A 16,216-nucleotide genomic window follows, 5' to 3' on the forward strand; every position below is an offset into this window, starting at 1 on the left:
ACAGGTGTTCTAATTTTTTAAATTTACCAGTGCAAAAACGAATAGAGTTTGTTAAGACTAATAAACTTTGTTTTAATTGTTTGTCTAATGTCCATAAAGTTAAAATGTGTAAGACTGCAAATACTTGCAAGCGTTGTTTTATGCATCATTATAGCATTTTGCATTTAGAAAATAATTTCAAACCAAAAAATGCATCTAGATTCCCTTCATCGGAAGCACAAGTGTTTGTTCCGAAATCGCAAATTAAACCAGAAAACAACTTAACTGAGGTTTCTCCAACTGTTTGTGCAAACAACTATGAAAATAAACATTTTGGAGCTCATGCTAATGGTAAACGTAGTCATGTACTTTTGTGTACTGCTTTAATTAAGGTTCAAAACTCAAAAAATGAATTCATTAATTGTAGATGTTTACTAGATTCAGGTAGTGAAAAATCATTCATTCGTCTGAAAACAGCTATCAATTTAGGATTGAGCATAAAGGATTCGAAGATATTAGTGTCATGCTTAGGTACTTTCAATACAACTACTACTGGAGAAGTTGAGTTGTTGTTTACACCTCATTTTAATACTAATTACAGAATTTCAACATCCGCTTACATAATAGACAAAATTACAGAAAACATTCCAAGTGTAACATTACCTTTGAATTTATATGAAAGTTTCGAAGATTTAACTTTAGCAGATCCTACATTTCATGAATCGGGAAAAATTGATATTTTACTTGGAGTTAATGTATTCCTTACTTTAATCAATGGCTAGGTAATTAAAAGGGGCAAAAATCTTCCATTTGCATGTTGTTCTAAGTTAGGATGGGTAATTGCTGGAACTACACATTTTGAATTCCCAAATCGTAAGCAGGTTTCAGTCAATACGCTAAACGTAAACACGGAGGAATTAGTTAAATCATTTTGGGATTTGGAACAAATTTCCACATCGAAACCTTTAACTAAAGAGGAAAGATTGTGTGAAAATCATTTCGTGGAAAATCACGTCCGTAGTGAAAATGGTCGTTACTCAGTAAAACTGCCATTCAAGCCTAAAAGAAATGAGTTGGGTAATTCCAGACCATCAGCCTTTCGCAACTTTCTTAGTCTGGAACAAAAATTAATAAAAACTCCTGAAGTATATCAACAGTATAAAGACTTCATGTCCGAATATTTATCACTTGGACACATGGAAGAATTATCCGATGATAATTTAGACAAAATAAATTTTCATTATTATATACCTCATCATCACGTGCTAAAAGAATCCAGTCTTACCACAAAACTACGCGTCGTTTTCAATGCTAGCGCCAAAACTACATCAGGAATATCGCTTAATGACACGCTAATGAATGGTCCCAAGGTACAAGACGACTTATTTACTATTCTTTTGAGGTTTAGATGATATCCCATAGCCATTACTAGCGACTTATTGAAAATGTATCGACAAGTTCAAATTTATGATGAAGATCGCGATTTCCAAAAAATATTTTGGAGAGATGATCCATCGAAGCCGATTAAAACTTACAGGTTGTGCACAGTTACGTACGGCACTACTTCCGCTTCATACCTGGCTACTCGCGTACTCAAAAAACTGACAATTGACGAAGGAACTAAATTCCCAAAGGCAGCTGAAATAATATTACACAATTGTTATATTGATGATGTCCTATTTGGTTCAGACACAGTAGAAGACGCAGTAGAGTTAATTTCGCAACTGAGTGAACTTTTACAAAAAGGTGGCTTTCAATTGCATAAATGATTGCTCGATTTTGGAAACTGCTTTGAGTGCTCGGAACTCAAATTCTTCATGTACAGTAGTTGATACTAAATCAATAAAATTATTGGGTTTGGAGTGGTATCCAACGCAAGACGAGTTTACTTGTCACTTAGGAAATCTCGAAAACAGAGAGTGTTCTACTAAAAGAATAATTTTATCTTCTATTTCGAAAATCTTTGATCCACTTGGTTGGTTAGCACCTTTTATAGTTGCAGCAAAAATCTTGCTTCAAGATATATGGAAATTACAAATCTCGTGGGATGATCCCTTGCCAGATGAAACCAATCAAAGATGGAAAATCTATTATGAAGATATCGCAAATCTTGAATGCATTCATATTCCTAGGAGAGTATTATTGCCCAAATTTACAAGTGTAGAACTTCATTGTTTCTGTGACGCATCAGAGAAAGCTTACGCCGCAGTGATTTATTTAAAGTCTTCAAATAATTCTTCAATTTCGGTGCAGCTACTAACATCAAAAACTCGCGTAGCTCCCCTGAAAGTAATTTCTATTCCTCGTTTAGAACTCTGCTCTGCAGTTCTATTAGTGCATTTGGTTCAAGCTGTGCAGAATTCATTGCAAATTAATGTTGACGATATTTACGCATGGAGTGATTCAATGATAGTTTTGTCCTGGATACAATCAGAACCAACACGCTGGCAAACCTTCGTAGCCAACCGCGTTTCAGAAATTCAATCAGTCTTACCTTCATCGCATTGGAATCACATAAAAGGAAAGGAGAATCCAGCTGATTGCGCATCAAGAGGTCTTTTGCCTTCAGAGCTTTCTACTCATGACTTGTGGTGGACAGGTCCTCATTGGCTTAATTCAAATAATATTCCGTTCACTATCAACTTACCATTTTCAGAAGAGTCTTTAAGGGAACAACGGAAAAATATTTCTTGTTCAATTGGAACAGTCGCTTCGCAAATTCCAGTCCTTAATGAAGTTTCATAATTTTTGAAACTTAAAAGAATCATCGCATGGTGTTTTCGGTTTGCGAATAATTCAGCTAAATCTACCGCAACAAGGATTAAGAGTTACCTTAAAACCGAAGAATTGCAATACGCTAGAAATGTAATTGTTAGAGTAGTTCAAATTTATGAGTTTTTTAATGAATATAATCTTCTGAAAAAGAATCAACAGTTAAACTCAAATAGTAAGATCCTTTCTTTGAACCCGTTTATCGATAAGAATGGACTTGTACGCGTTGGAGGAAGATTAAGACAATCCAACATCGCGCAGGACAGAAAATATCCTATTTTGTTGCCCAAGAAACATAACATAACACAGATTATAGTGAATCATTTTCATGAATCCCATCTTCATGCTGGCCCCCTGCTATTGCTATCAGTTATTAGAAGAGAATATTGGATAATCCACGCTAGGTCAGTTGTAAGACAACAGATTTGGAAATGTGTGAAATGTCATCGTGTACGAGCTAAAACATCTACTCAGATAATGTCTGATTTACCATCGTCTAGAGTCGTTCCGTCAAAGGTTTTCTCCAAAGTTGGAATTGACTACGCCAGGCCATTTCAAGTGAAGCCCAGGCAAGGGTCGAGGAGTAAAACCAATGAAATGCTACATTTGTGTATTCGTGTGTTTTACTACAAGAGCTATACATATTGAATTAGTAGGTAATCTTACATCAGAATCATTTATTGCCGTTTTGAAGAGCTTTGCATCTCGAAGAGGAAAACCAATGGAAGTTTTTCCTAGCTCAGATAATATTGTGCGTATCGTGAAGATCAAAACTGCTAACGGAGTTTTCAAAAGGCCAATTCACAAACTTAGTGTTTTGCCTATCAATGATTTTTTCCCTAAAGCATTATAACATTGTACTTTACTTTAACTATAATTAAGTTCCTGAATTGTATCAAGGCTTCTGTGCATCTGTTTTGAGAACAATTTAGTTTCATTGCATAATTTCATATTATGTTTTCTTGTGAATATTTTAATGATACATTTTTGCATAATTTAATATTGTTATGATAATTTCATTTTGTAAAAGCTATTTAGTTTGAAACGATGTTTCAACGCCGGGTGGAATGTTTCGGCCACCAGAGCTTTCTGCCTGTCTGTGAAATATTATTTCGCAATGCGCAGATTGTATGCGTAGCTCGCATTTTGTTCTTGCATTCTTGCAAACACTAATTGTAACTCTGTCGTTTTACTTTGTGCTGTGTGTTGTGTTCGAAAGTTCAAACTGCCGAATAAAGGTTAATTTACAGTCCACTCGCATTGATGTATTCTTAGGTTTATTAATTTAAAGTTAAGATACCGCTTCGCTACATACTTGGTTTATTGAGATGAAATATTGGACACAGATGCTCAGTACTGTGAAACAACCAATAGTAAATTAACAAAATATTCAGGCGTTAAATGTTCTGTGATGTACAAAATAATAAAAAAATAGCCAAAACATGACAACGCATATTTCCAGAACGGCTGGGCTAAAAAAGTGCTGTGGCGACCCTTTACAGCTTTACATGCTTTATTATGGGTCTTAATAATATAAATGAAGTTGCTGATCATGGATTGCAGCAACAAATCCCATTTACACAAAAGTGAAGATTTTAATGTTTGAAGAGTCCTTGGTGGTGTTGCCGTCGTGCAATGGCCGTTCTACATCATTCCAAACATTTTGTTAGAGGTTTAGAACAGATGACTTCACTCATCACATTAAACGGTAAATACCGTTTTCATCCAGAAAATCTCAACCAGTTGAGTTTCGTGTGCCCTAAAAATGGGCTTGTTTCGTGGCTCATAAAAAATGATGTCCTATTCAATAATAAACTGAAAAACCCTCACATAAGTTTCAAGAAACTCATCCGTATAAAGCTATGTGGCCACGGTGTCACGGTCACCGAAGAAATGTAGTAACATGTATTCGTCTAGTGTGATTCCTCCCCCTCCCATACGAGGATTCCACTTCCAATAGAGAGGTCTTCCAACAGTGTGGAATTCTTTGTTATAGGATTTATAAATATCTTTTCACTCACGTATGTTTGAACCTTTTTCGCAGACTTTCGTACATTTTATAAGATTTAAGGCTAAAAATTGTAATTCCGAATTTTTCGTTCAGGAACTACTGACGTCTTTTTAGACTTTATATATTTTCTGCTATTTGCGTCTGGCTCTTTTTCACTTTTCTCCATTCGTAACCAGAAAGATGCGTAATACATGTATACCTATATCTGTTACTCTTTTGCATAGTTGTTAATGGTTTTGTACTTGGGTTTTCAAATAAATCCATGTTTTGTGTTACAGACCAAAGTCCTAAACTTGCGTGATTTTGCTGTTTCCTCTGATGTCCATTTTCTGTCAATTTACAAATATACGTAAAAGCTTGGACAGAAATACGTGAGAAGTATTGTGTACGTCATAAATCGATTTTTCTCAAAACGAAGTTCGAGCAAAAATGTTTAAGCAAGGTTTTCATGACTTGGGCATATAAGAGATGTTCCATACAAACACATATCATATGTAATTTAGTTTTTAAGACGCAGTCGTGAAGTGATTGATGTACAGCGCATTATTTAAAATTATCATTAGCGAAAATGTTCAGTAAAAATTTAACGCGTTTTAACGTGTTAATAAAGTGTATTTAATCGTTATCATAATACTATACACTTACGTAACGGGAAAAAAAAAGAGAAAACTTTCAGCTTATAATAATAAAGTTTACAAACCAAAACTTTACTAATCAATAGCCATAAAATAAAACGATAACTCTATATTATACTCTATATACTTCTTCGTCACTTCTCTGTCCTGCTAACATAAAGGCCACTTAATTTTCTTATGTCAGACATACAATTACGAAGATGCGATAAAGCAAAAACGTAATTTTCAAAGGAGTGGATTTCTTGCAGTGGCTTGGCTGCGTTATACATGTTTGAAAATGTTTGTTTAAGTGGAAAAAAGTTTTGAACTTGAAAATATTGCTATTATATCTTTGCGTATTAACTCCACCATCCTACTCTACATCATCCACATTCAAAATAGAGCATATATACATAATTATACAATTAAAACTAATAGGGAAATCTGTGTCTTCCTTTTCCCGCAGTTGTCAAAATCATTCCAATTTTCGCGAAATCATCAATCTTCAATACCCCCCTTCCCAAAGGAGTTACATAGTGGGCGGCCGAGTGGACCTTGGCCTCTCCCGAAAGGTAGGAAAGAAAAAAAAAAAAAAAAAAACTAATTTAAGAAGAAGAATTTTTAAAAGAAATAATCGAAAAATATTTGCGATTTCAGATCTTTACATGAATGAAGATAATATTGTATTTAAAAGGAGAGAGAGAGATGTTTAAACTCTGCGATGATTTTGGCAACGAATTAAAAGATCGTTTCCTAAAGTAAAAAACAAAATTCTGTATAAAGGCGAGATATAATAAAATCTTTCAGAATAAATAGTCGTTCTAAAACGACGACTTCTTTGGTCTTCATTGTGATTTTGCAGCTTTTAATTTTTTCACTTATACAAATCCAATAAATTACATTTTCCTTATTTTTATTCTGAATTCGATACTGATAACCTTTATAAAGGGCTAAAAGTTTTTTTCCTTTTAGTTTTCATAATGTCTAAAACATCCATATCGATTAATATAAGATGTGAAAATAACGGCTAATATTGTAGCAGAATTACAAATGGAATGAAACTTAAGATTTCAAGAGGAGCCTAAACTAAGACACGTCTTCAGTCTAATGAATACTAACTTATTCACAAAGAAACTGCCCAGCTCTTCTTAATGACTCATCATGACATCTCCTGAGGAGCTGTGGGAGGGGTACTGTACTCTCCGATTTCGCGGGAAGAGGAAGAATTTTGAAAAACATGGAAAGAAAAATCGCGGAAACAGAACTAATTCGGGAAAACAACGCTTCAAAAGGTTTCATAGCCCGCTATAAACTGTGAACTGACTTAGAGTGTCCTGTTATAAGGTATCTCTCCGGCTTTTCTATCGTGCCTTTGTGGTGTAGTGGTTCTGCACGGTGCGCCGGTATTCCAGAGATCCGTGGTTCGATTCCCGGCGAAGGCGGTTGCTAATTTTTCATCTCCCCGGCTTTTCCAATTAACCTAATGTCCCTACAGTGGTGCTCGAACTAAAAGAGTTGTGGATGATGACTCTCCACACCCAGGATTTGGCGATTGGGTCTAGGATGTTTAACGAGTTGGTTTGCATGAAGTATTCAGCCTTTCTCTTGTTTGATATAAACACGTACATGTTTTTCTGAGAACGTCCTTTACAAAGCCGGCTCAGCAACGGCCGAACGGTAACGTCGCTGAACACTCGTAGTTACGACCTGAGTTCGAATCCAGGCGAACGGGCTGGCTTCATGGGCCTTTTCCTGGCTTTCCCCATCTGTAACGTAGATATGAGTCAGTTTCCCTTAAAAAGTCTGCCAGAAAGGCATCCCTCACCGTAGGTAGTTAGCCCCCATGTTGCTTTGCCTGAACCAATTAACTTAACCTAACATTTATTAGTAATTCGGTAAATGTGTTAGTTTATAAGGTATTTCTCCCTCCTTAACGTTGCTTCGTGGTGTGGTGGTCTACACGCTGGGCGCGTATTCCAGAAGTCCGTGGTTCGATTTCCGGAGAAGGCGTTGCTCGTTTTTCACTTCTCTTGCTTCCAAAAAAAAAAAAAAAAAAAAAAAAAAAACCTGATATCTCTACAAGTTAAAATCGGTTTACCCGTAATTTACCCCTATTTTTTTTTTTTCCAAAAAATATATTGAAAATATAACAATAAATATACAAATGCATGTTTCATTCGAAAATTATTAGGCACTGAAAAAAGTGTGTGAAAGTGAAAAAAGTGTGTAATTTGCGATATGTTATCTAATTTTTTGCATATAAACACATAGATCTTACATGTAGAATACGCCGAAAAACATTGAGACAATTTTACATTTTTATGTATAATAAAATTATATTTTATTATAAAAATCCGCCTTTAAACAGAAGGAATAAAGACTATTAACTGTGTTCAGGATGTCTTGAATTCTCAAAGCGGAAAAAATAAAGTCGGAATTTCTAGCAATAGATTTAGTTAAACGAAAAATTAAATTATGTTCTTAAAAAAAGTATATTATCTTTAATTCTCACGGAATATATTAGATATACCTGCTTTGAATGGCTAGTTTTTGTTTAAAACGATTATGACTTGGCACATAACACATTGTTATAATTTTAGAATGAAAGAAGTTACATATAGTAACCATTGTTTTAATAGGAAGAGTACTGGCATCTAAATCAAAGCAACGGATGCAATTCTTAGCACTTTTCACAAACCCGAGGCAATACACATAAAATCACAGTGTAATTAGGACTTCCTGACGTCCGTTTCCTTTTCGCTTGTCCGTCATTAAAAAAGAAAAGAACAACAACGTAAGACTGAGGAACACACAAAAATAAGAATGGGAGTCCTCCAAGAAAGCGCGAGTTTCCGTTCGCCAATGAGCGCTGAAGTGCCCATGCCTGGGGCGGCAGTTTAAGAAGATGAGTTTTGGGTGACGCAGGAAGTATGCCGCGTTGCTCCCGTAATGGTACGGCTAAAGTATTAGATGTGACGCTGGCTGAATGCGTAAAGCAGGGATAAGGGTCTGCTAAGGTGATGAAAGACATGGCTGGTTTGGTCTTAGCTAGATAGGGTCAACTACGTAGGTTACGTAGGTTCTAGAGGCCGACAAACTGAATTTGGGATGGAGATTTTGAATTACCGCTTAGCTATACTTCACTTAATCTTCAAGTGAGATGGTAAATGATAATTATTAGAAAGGGGATTTTTGTCATCAAAAGCATAATAATTTAATCCCCGCTATGAAAATAAATCTGTATAAATTAAAAGAAAAAAAAACTGCTATCTGAAAATTAAAGATTGCAGTTTAATACTTGTGTTTCATGTCTATTTTTATTTCATTTACTATTAATATTCTAAAAATTTTAAATAAAAATAAAAAAAATAAAAAAATCTGGAACTTTAAAAACAAATATTAAAAAAAAAAAAAAAAAAAAAAAAAAATCTGAAAGGCTACATATTTTAAATTAAGTCCAAAGGGGGCGTTTTTTAAACGTTTTGTGCGTTACCTTTATTTATTAAATATCATGTTTGCACTTAAACCATAAAATTCAGTTCAGTATCAATGTCACAAAATAATTTTAAAATGAGCATATCTTTAAAATTTCCGATACACAGTTCTGCGCTCTAGAGATAAAAAGGTTTTTCCCCGTTGAGTGTTGCCATTGCTCGCTTTTAAATCGTTGAGTTTGTTACTCAAAAATTCGTTAAAGTTTTACAATATATGAAATCGATAATAAAACAAATCCAAATTTCAAATTTGGTCTTCCACATGCCCATATTCGTAGGAGGATTACGTCGTTCTAAATTCGATGGCTCTATGTACCGTTGTTTTATCACAATGCGAGAAATATACATACATTTATGCAGAATTTTTATTATTTAATTTCTTCAAATATAATGCAGGACTCTAACATTGGGTAGCAACAGTTTGAAAAGTGAAACGGACATTTATAGTGATTCAACGCAAAACAAAACCGTAAATCGAAAGCAATAGTCCTTCAGGGACAAAGCCCTTTGGACTAAAAATATGAAAATTATAAGATTCTGAATTTAGTATGCAGACTTTCAGTTCAATGCATGAAGCAATTTTAAGCAGAAAAATCACAACTGACCTTCCAGTTTAAGAATTATTATCCAAAAATTAAAGATATAGAAAGCAAAAATCTTATATTTGATATGAACTGTTCCAAAGCGCAAAGCCATATGCTGCTGTGCTATAATTGTATCATAAATTAGCGCTTCAAGAGATTTTCTCACTTATATAATTAAAAAAAAAAAGAGTTATTTATGAAGTAGCTATATATTTGTTTACTTTATGACTTGTGTTAGAGGGTTGCAACAATCCATGTAAAGGTAATACTTTCGATTTTAGCAGGCATCAAATTCCCAGACTGAATAAATAAATAAATAATGAAAAAACTGAAAACTTTCAGATTTTACATTACGCCCGAAGGCGTGTTTATTTAACACTTTCTATGTTACCTTTATTTATTGCTCGCTTTGAAATCGTTGAGTTTGTTAATCAAAAATTCGTTAAAGTTTTACAAAATATGAAATAAATAATAAAACAAATTCCAAATTCCAAACTTGGACTTCCAGATGCCCATATTCGGGTGGAAATTGGATTATTCAAAATTGGATGGCTCTAGTTACCTTTCTTTTATCAAAATGCGAGAAACATACATACATTTATGCAGATTCTTCTTATTTAATTTCATTAAATGTAATACAGGGCTCAAATATTTGATGGAAACAATTTGAAAAGTGAATCAACGTTTATAGTGAATTGACGCAAAATGCTCAAACGAAATTAATAGTCCTTCTGGGCAAATTGTCCCTTTGGGATAATAAATAAAATAACTCGAAACGATTTTCTTTCAGGTGTTTAGTAAAATATTGCAGAGACATTTTAGGATATCAGCATCATGTTATGTTTGCTCTACGTAAGTTTAGATCAACAAATGTTTGAGTTTAATCAAATAATTTTGAAGTTTCGGAATTTTGTGTCGAATCACTTTTTCAAATTGTTGCCACGAAATATTATCGCCCTGTATTATATTTAAAGAAACTAAATAATGAAACACCTATGTGAACCTATGTATGCTTCTCGCACTGTGGAAAAACAACGGTACCTAGAGTCATCAAATTTATATTCCTCTAGCCGAACATGGGCATCTGGAAGCCCTAATTTAGAATTTGAAATTTATTTTATTACCTACTTCATATTTTGAAAACCTTTAACAAAAGTTTGAATGAAAACTCCACAATTTCAAAGCAAGAAGTGGTAACACTGCAAGGAGTAAAAAAAATTCATCTCCAGCACTGGAGACTGCCTGTCAGAAATTCTAAACGTATGCTGTTTTTAGGGCCCACCAGCGGCCGAGCGGTAAAGTCGCTGAACACTGGTAGTTCGGTCCGAGGTTCGAATCCCGCGAACGGGCTGGCTGCATGGGCGTTTTCGTGGTTTTCCCCATGTGTAACGTGTATACGAGCCAGTTTCCCTTAGAAAGTCCTCCACGAAAGGCATCCCTCCCCTCAGGCAGATAGCCCTCGTGTGCTTTGCCATAATTAAATACACCAACACCAATGCTGTTTTTAGATATTTTTAGCCCAATGTAACGTTAGTCCAAATGATCTTGAAACATGTATGTGTCTGTAAATGAAAAAAACTCCAGTTTGGCCATAATATAAAATCTGAAGGCTTTCAGTTTTTTTTCTGTTCTTTTTTTAGTTTTATGTATTATATATACTAGTAATTGTCATATATATGGGGAATTTTGGGTATACTAGTATATTTTAACATAAGTCAATCAAGTAACATCTTTAAAGAGGTTTTGAAAGTCGGTGCCATTTTATGATTCTCTTAAAAATTTATACTAAAAATAAAACATTTAAAATTATCTACGCGATTTAATTATTTGCATTTAATTCTTATTTTTCTTTATTATCACAGAAAAATGTTGGAAAATTAGCTATTAAATTAAAAAAGTTAATTTTCATTAAATATTTGCTTGCGTTCATCTAAAATTTTCATAACAAATTCTCATTTAACAGATTTTATAGTCATGTTTTTATGCCTATATGAAACCATTTCCTTAAATACATGTTAAATTTTGTAGTATATAGGATCATGAACACAAATTGTTAATTTTATGCATCTTAAACTGAAAGTAAAGTGTATGAAGAATTTTGAAGATGTAAAAATCATGAAAAATTCTTTTTGAGGAATATCCATTTACAGAATATTTCTATCGCTACCCTTCATACATATACTTTCAGGACCTATTAACAATATTTTAATTTCACATCAAGCATTTTAATGCTATTATGATTATACATAAACATCTTTATTGTGAACTAAAAAATCATTATTATTTAACTACAAAATTCTCTTCGTATGATCAATTTTTGCTGAATTCCAAGTCTACTGTCTGGTTAGTGTAAAAACTTGCTCTTTTAACCTTCTGAATTGAAACTAATGAGTACATTGTAAGAGTAAACATAAGATAGTTTATGCATAAGAGTCACTAAAGTGGTCCATGAAAAATTATGAAACTGGAATTAGAGAATCAAGAAATTTTGTAAGCTTTTGTATATTTAACACAATTTAAGACAAACCTTAAAAAAGAAATTTTAGAAAGAAGACATAAAACAAAATGGTTTAAAGTGCACACGTAATAAATTCAGTAACATAAGTACGATACCAGATGACATACTCCTGTACAAAAGAGTATCATTAATGAAAAATATTCAAAGCCGTAATATCGCATCAAAAGTTAGATTTAAAAAAAAAAAAAAAAAAAAAAAAAACTTCATTTAAAGGTATTTTGTATTTTGCTTAACCGAAACGCTACTTAACAGCTCCTTAAATATGTGATTATAATTATTAAACCGAACTTCAAATTGGGTGACAAACAGGAAATCATTGTTTCATGATAATACTTTATTATTAGCTGTTTGTCAGAGCTGTAAGGGAATACTGCAAAAATCAATAATTTTTTTTAAAGTTAAACTGATATGCATAAATATTCTAAAACTTTCCTTTTTTTCGAAAATCTCCAAAAATATCTTTGTAGAAGTATGCAGGAAAAATGTCTCATCCGAAATACATTGTATTTCTGTTTCTGTACGGTAATAAGATTCCACACTACATGTGTACTTTTCATTAAAAATATTGTCATAAATATTTTTCATATTGAACGGATTTCTTATTTACGTACAAAGGAATAATAATGATAAAATTTAAGTAATTTAATCACAGGAAAGGCAAACTGCAAAAATTTACACTGATGTCAACCTAAATGTAAATACCAAACACTTATTTTTAGGATTTCTTAAATTATGAAATTGTTCATTATGCGTTGTTTTACATCTCGGTAGATTCGCGATTAATCTAGATAATCTCCGGTGACATCTGCGACACCCACGACATCCGCTTTTAACTCCTAACGTCACAGTTAATCCTAAAGGAGTTTTAAAAAAATATGAAAGCTTTCAGGTTTTACATTACGCCCAAAGAGGCGTTTTTTAACGTTTTGTGTGTTACCTTTATTTATTAAATAACATATTCTTTGCACTTAACCATTTAACTCAAATTAAAAAGCAATATTTTTAAATAATTTTAAAATGACCATATCTTTAGAATTTTCGATACAGAGTCTCGCGCGCTGGAGATAAAAATGTTTTTTCTGTACAACATTGCGATTGCCCGCTTTGAAATCCTTGAGTTTGTTAATCAAAAATTCGTTAAAATTTTACAAAATATGAAATTGATAATAAAATAAATTCCAAATTTGGACTTCCAGATGCCCATATTCGAATGGAGGACTACGTTATTCAAAATTTCATGTCTCTAGGTACTGTCGGTCGGTATAATGCAGGACTCTAACATTTCGTGGCAACAGTTTGAAAAGTGAAACGGACATTTATAGTTATTCAACTCCAGCATTCTCCATTAAGTCCAAAGAGGCGTTTTTTTAACATTTTGTGTGCTACATTTATTTATTAATTATCACGTTCTTCGCACTTAAACCATAAAATTCAGTTCTACAGCAATATCTAAATTGTTTTAAAATGAGTATATCTTTAGAAGTTCCGATACAGAGACTCGCGCACTGGAGATAAAATGTTTTTTCTGTACAACTTTGCCATAGCTCGCTTTGAAATCCTTGAGTTTGCTAATCAAAAATTCATTAAAGTTTTACAAAATAGGAAAAAGATTATAAAACAAATTCCAAATTTCAAATTTGGGCTTTCAGATGCCCATATTCACAGTAGGATTACGTCATTCAAAATTTGGTGGCTCTAGGTACCGTTGTTTTATCACAATGCGAGAAACGTACATAAACTTTTGCAGATTCTTCATTATTTAATTTCTTCAAATATAATATAGGGCTAGAAGTTTTGGTGGCAACAGTTTGAAAAGTGATTCGTCGTTTATAGTGAATGGACACAAAATGCTAAAACGAAATTAATAGCCTTCTGGGCTAAAGCCCTTTGGGCTATAAAGAGTTTCAAAACAAAAAGAATAATGTTTTTATTTATGTCGTTTTCGTATTTGGATAAAATCAGAGGAAAACTTAATGGCTGTACTTTTAATTTATTTTTGTGATTCAGGAATTTATTTTGATCGAATTACTTATCAATGTTTATATATTATGTATTACATATAGTTAAACTATACATACTATTACGAATAAAAACTAGTCACTTTGGGTGGCATTTTTGTTTAAACTCTTTCTTCCTTTTTCTATTCACTTTTCCTTTTTCTCTTTACTGTAGAAATTTTGCTTTATTTTATTGGTTTGTGATGATAATTTTTCTATAGTTCAATAATAAACAAACTAAATTTTATTCTAAACAAGATCCGGTTAATCAACCAACCGGCTAATTGGGAATCGACCGTACTTTCTTCCGTTCGAATAGAATTCTTTATTTTAACAGTTGAATTATTCATGTCTATTTTTGTCCCACAAGCTTAAATTAAGCCCTTCGTGATGTAATTTTTATAAAACTTTGAATTTTTCTTAATGTAGTAACAAGTTTTCTATTTCTTTATTGATGCACACAATATTGTATATGCTCACAAATGTACAACCAACTTTATTCTTAAAGAAAATACGAAACAATAAACAAAACTCTGAAAGTCACAAAAATATTGCTTTAAATTCTTTGTAGTGCTGCTTAAAAGTTGATACTTTACAGAATTGGTAGTATAAATAACTGTAAAACAGAATTAAATATGAATATCTTACGAATCTCTCTGTGAAGCAGAAGATTTTAAATAAAGTCGCAAATAATATAGGGTTTAAATTATGGAAACATTTTACATGACGTTACTTTTCAGTCATACTCGAAATAGAATATGTGATTATTATCAACCTTATGATTACTTAACTTTGTGTTTTTACATAGCATTTACTTTATTTTTCTCTTAACCTTTTTTTTAATTCAGTTTAATTTTTATCTAACTTTTTTTAATTTCGTGGCTACTTAATTTAATTCAAATATCTGTAGTTACTACACGTCTGCAACAACTTATCATAAATCATAAAATACGCCTTTGTAATTTCATAAATATAAAAATTTTTACTTTTATAAAAGCAAAATATGTATTAGACTGTTTTAAAGGTATTCCTAATTTATAGTTTTTAATCAAATCCCATAATGCTTGGCAAATAAATATAGAATACTCCTCAGAAACAAACTTGTTGGAAGAACAGCTCTTCAATTTTCAAGCTTTCCTTGCATCAACTGCCACGCATCAACTTCGACTATCAAAATATCAATCTTTTTCTCTTAGCAGACTGCTATTTCGACGTCCGAAACAGACATATGTCAGTATGGACTTCAAAGTGTGCATTAAGTAATTAAGCTGGCCGTTAAAATTTACCTGAGAGCGAATAAGTAACATTTAAAACAAATGACGCAAGTAAGTATTTCCAGAGTGACTAATCAATTTATTGGTCTCAGAATGGCTCGCACTTAGCAAAACCAATAATTAAATGTAGTTCAAAACTTCCTAGTTGTAAAAGTATAAAAGTATTGCTATTTAACTAACGGTAATTAATAAAAAAATTTTGAACGTTATATATTGTTACGAAGGGTGATGAAAGACATTATTTAAATCGCAGTTATCATATAACATTATGCCTTTTAACACTTCTTTTCATTTCAGTTAAAAATGTTACTTTTTCTCTGATACCTGCATTTTATGTTATGATATATTTTTGTGCAACTTTCAGTAGCTTTGCTAACTTTATTGCATGTTTTTGTGCAGGTTAGCAATAAATACTTCTACCTATAAAACCGGATTTGTATCTTCACGTTTTTGTAAAATTAAAATAATCTTGAAACTTCAAGTATGAGCAGTCATAGGAGAATGCGATGTTGCTTTAAAATAAAAATTACTGCGGAAAACAAGTTGCCCTCGAAGGCTACTCTTGTAATCTTCCTAGATTTCCAAAAACAGACAAATTCAAATTAACGGTGAATACCACACTATGGCTAAAAATCTCAATATTTGGAAATTACACGAGAAAATCTTCTATCAGTTTTTCTTTCAAGAGTAACATTTTATGAAATTTGTTACTTCTTATCCCTATCCTCGGATTTCCTACACTGGTCTTCGCAACAAAAGAAGGAGCGCTATAACAGGGGTGCTTCTCACCATCCTTTTCCTGGTGTCAGATCTGTAAACCAGAAGAAGATCATCCCACTTCACGGCAATGCACTGAAGTACCGATTCTTTTTTTTTTTTTTTTTTTTTTTAATGTTCTTAAATTTATTTTCATTTATTTTTTTAAATAGTTTTGGAGACGTTTTCAATTTTCACGAAAACAGCTCTTTCACTT

This window comes from Stegodyphus dumicola, chromosome 1 (assembly GCF_044657685.1).
Source record: "Stegodyphus dumicola isolate Sdum_Otavi_A_Nest chromosome 1, ASM4465768v1".
NCBI classification, from domain to species: domain Eukaryota; kingdom Metazoa; phylum Arthropoda; class Arachnida; order Araneae; family Eresidae; genus Stegodyphus; species Stegodyphus dumicola.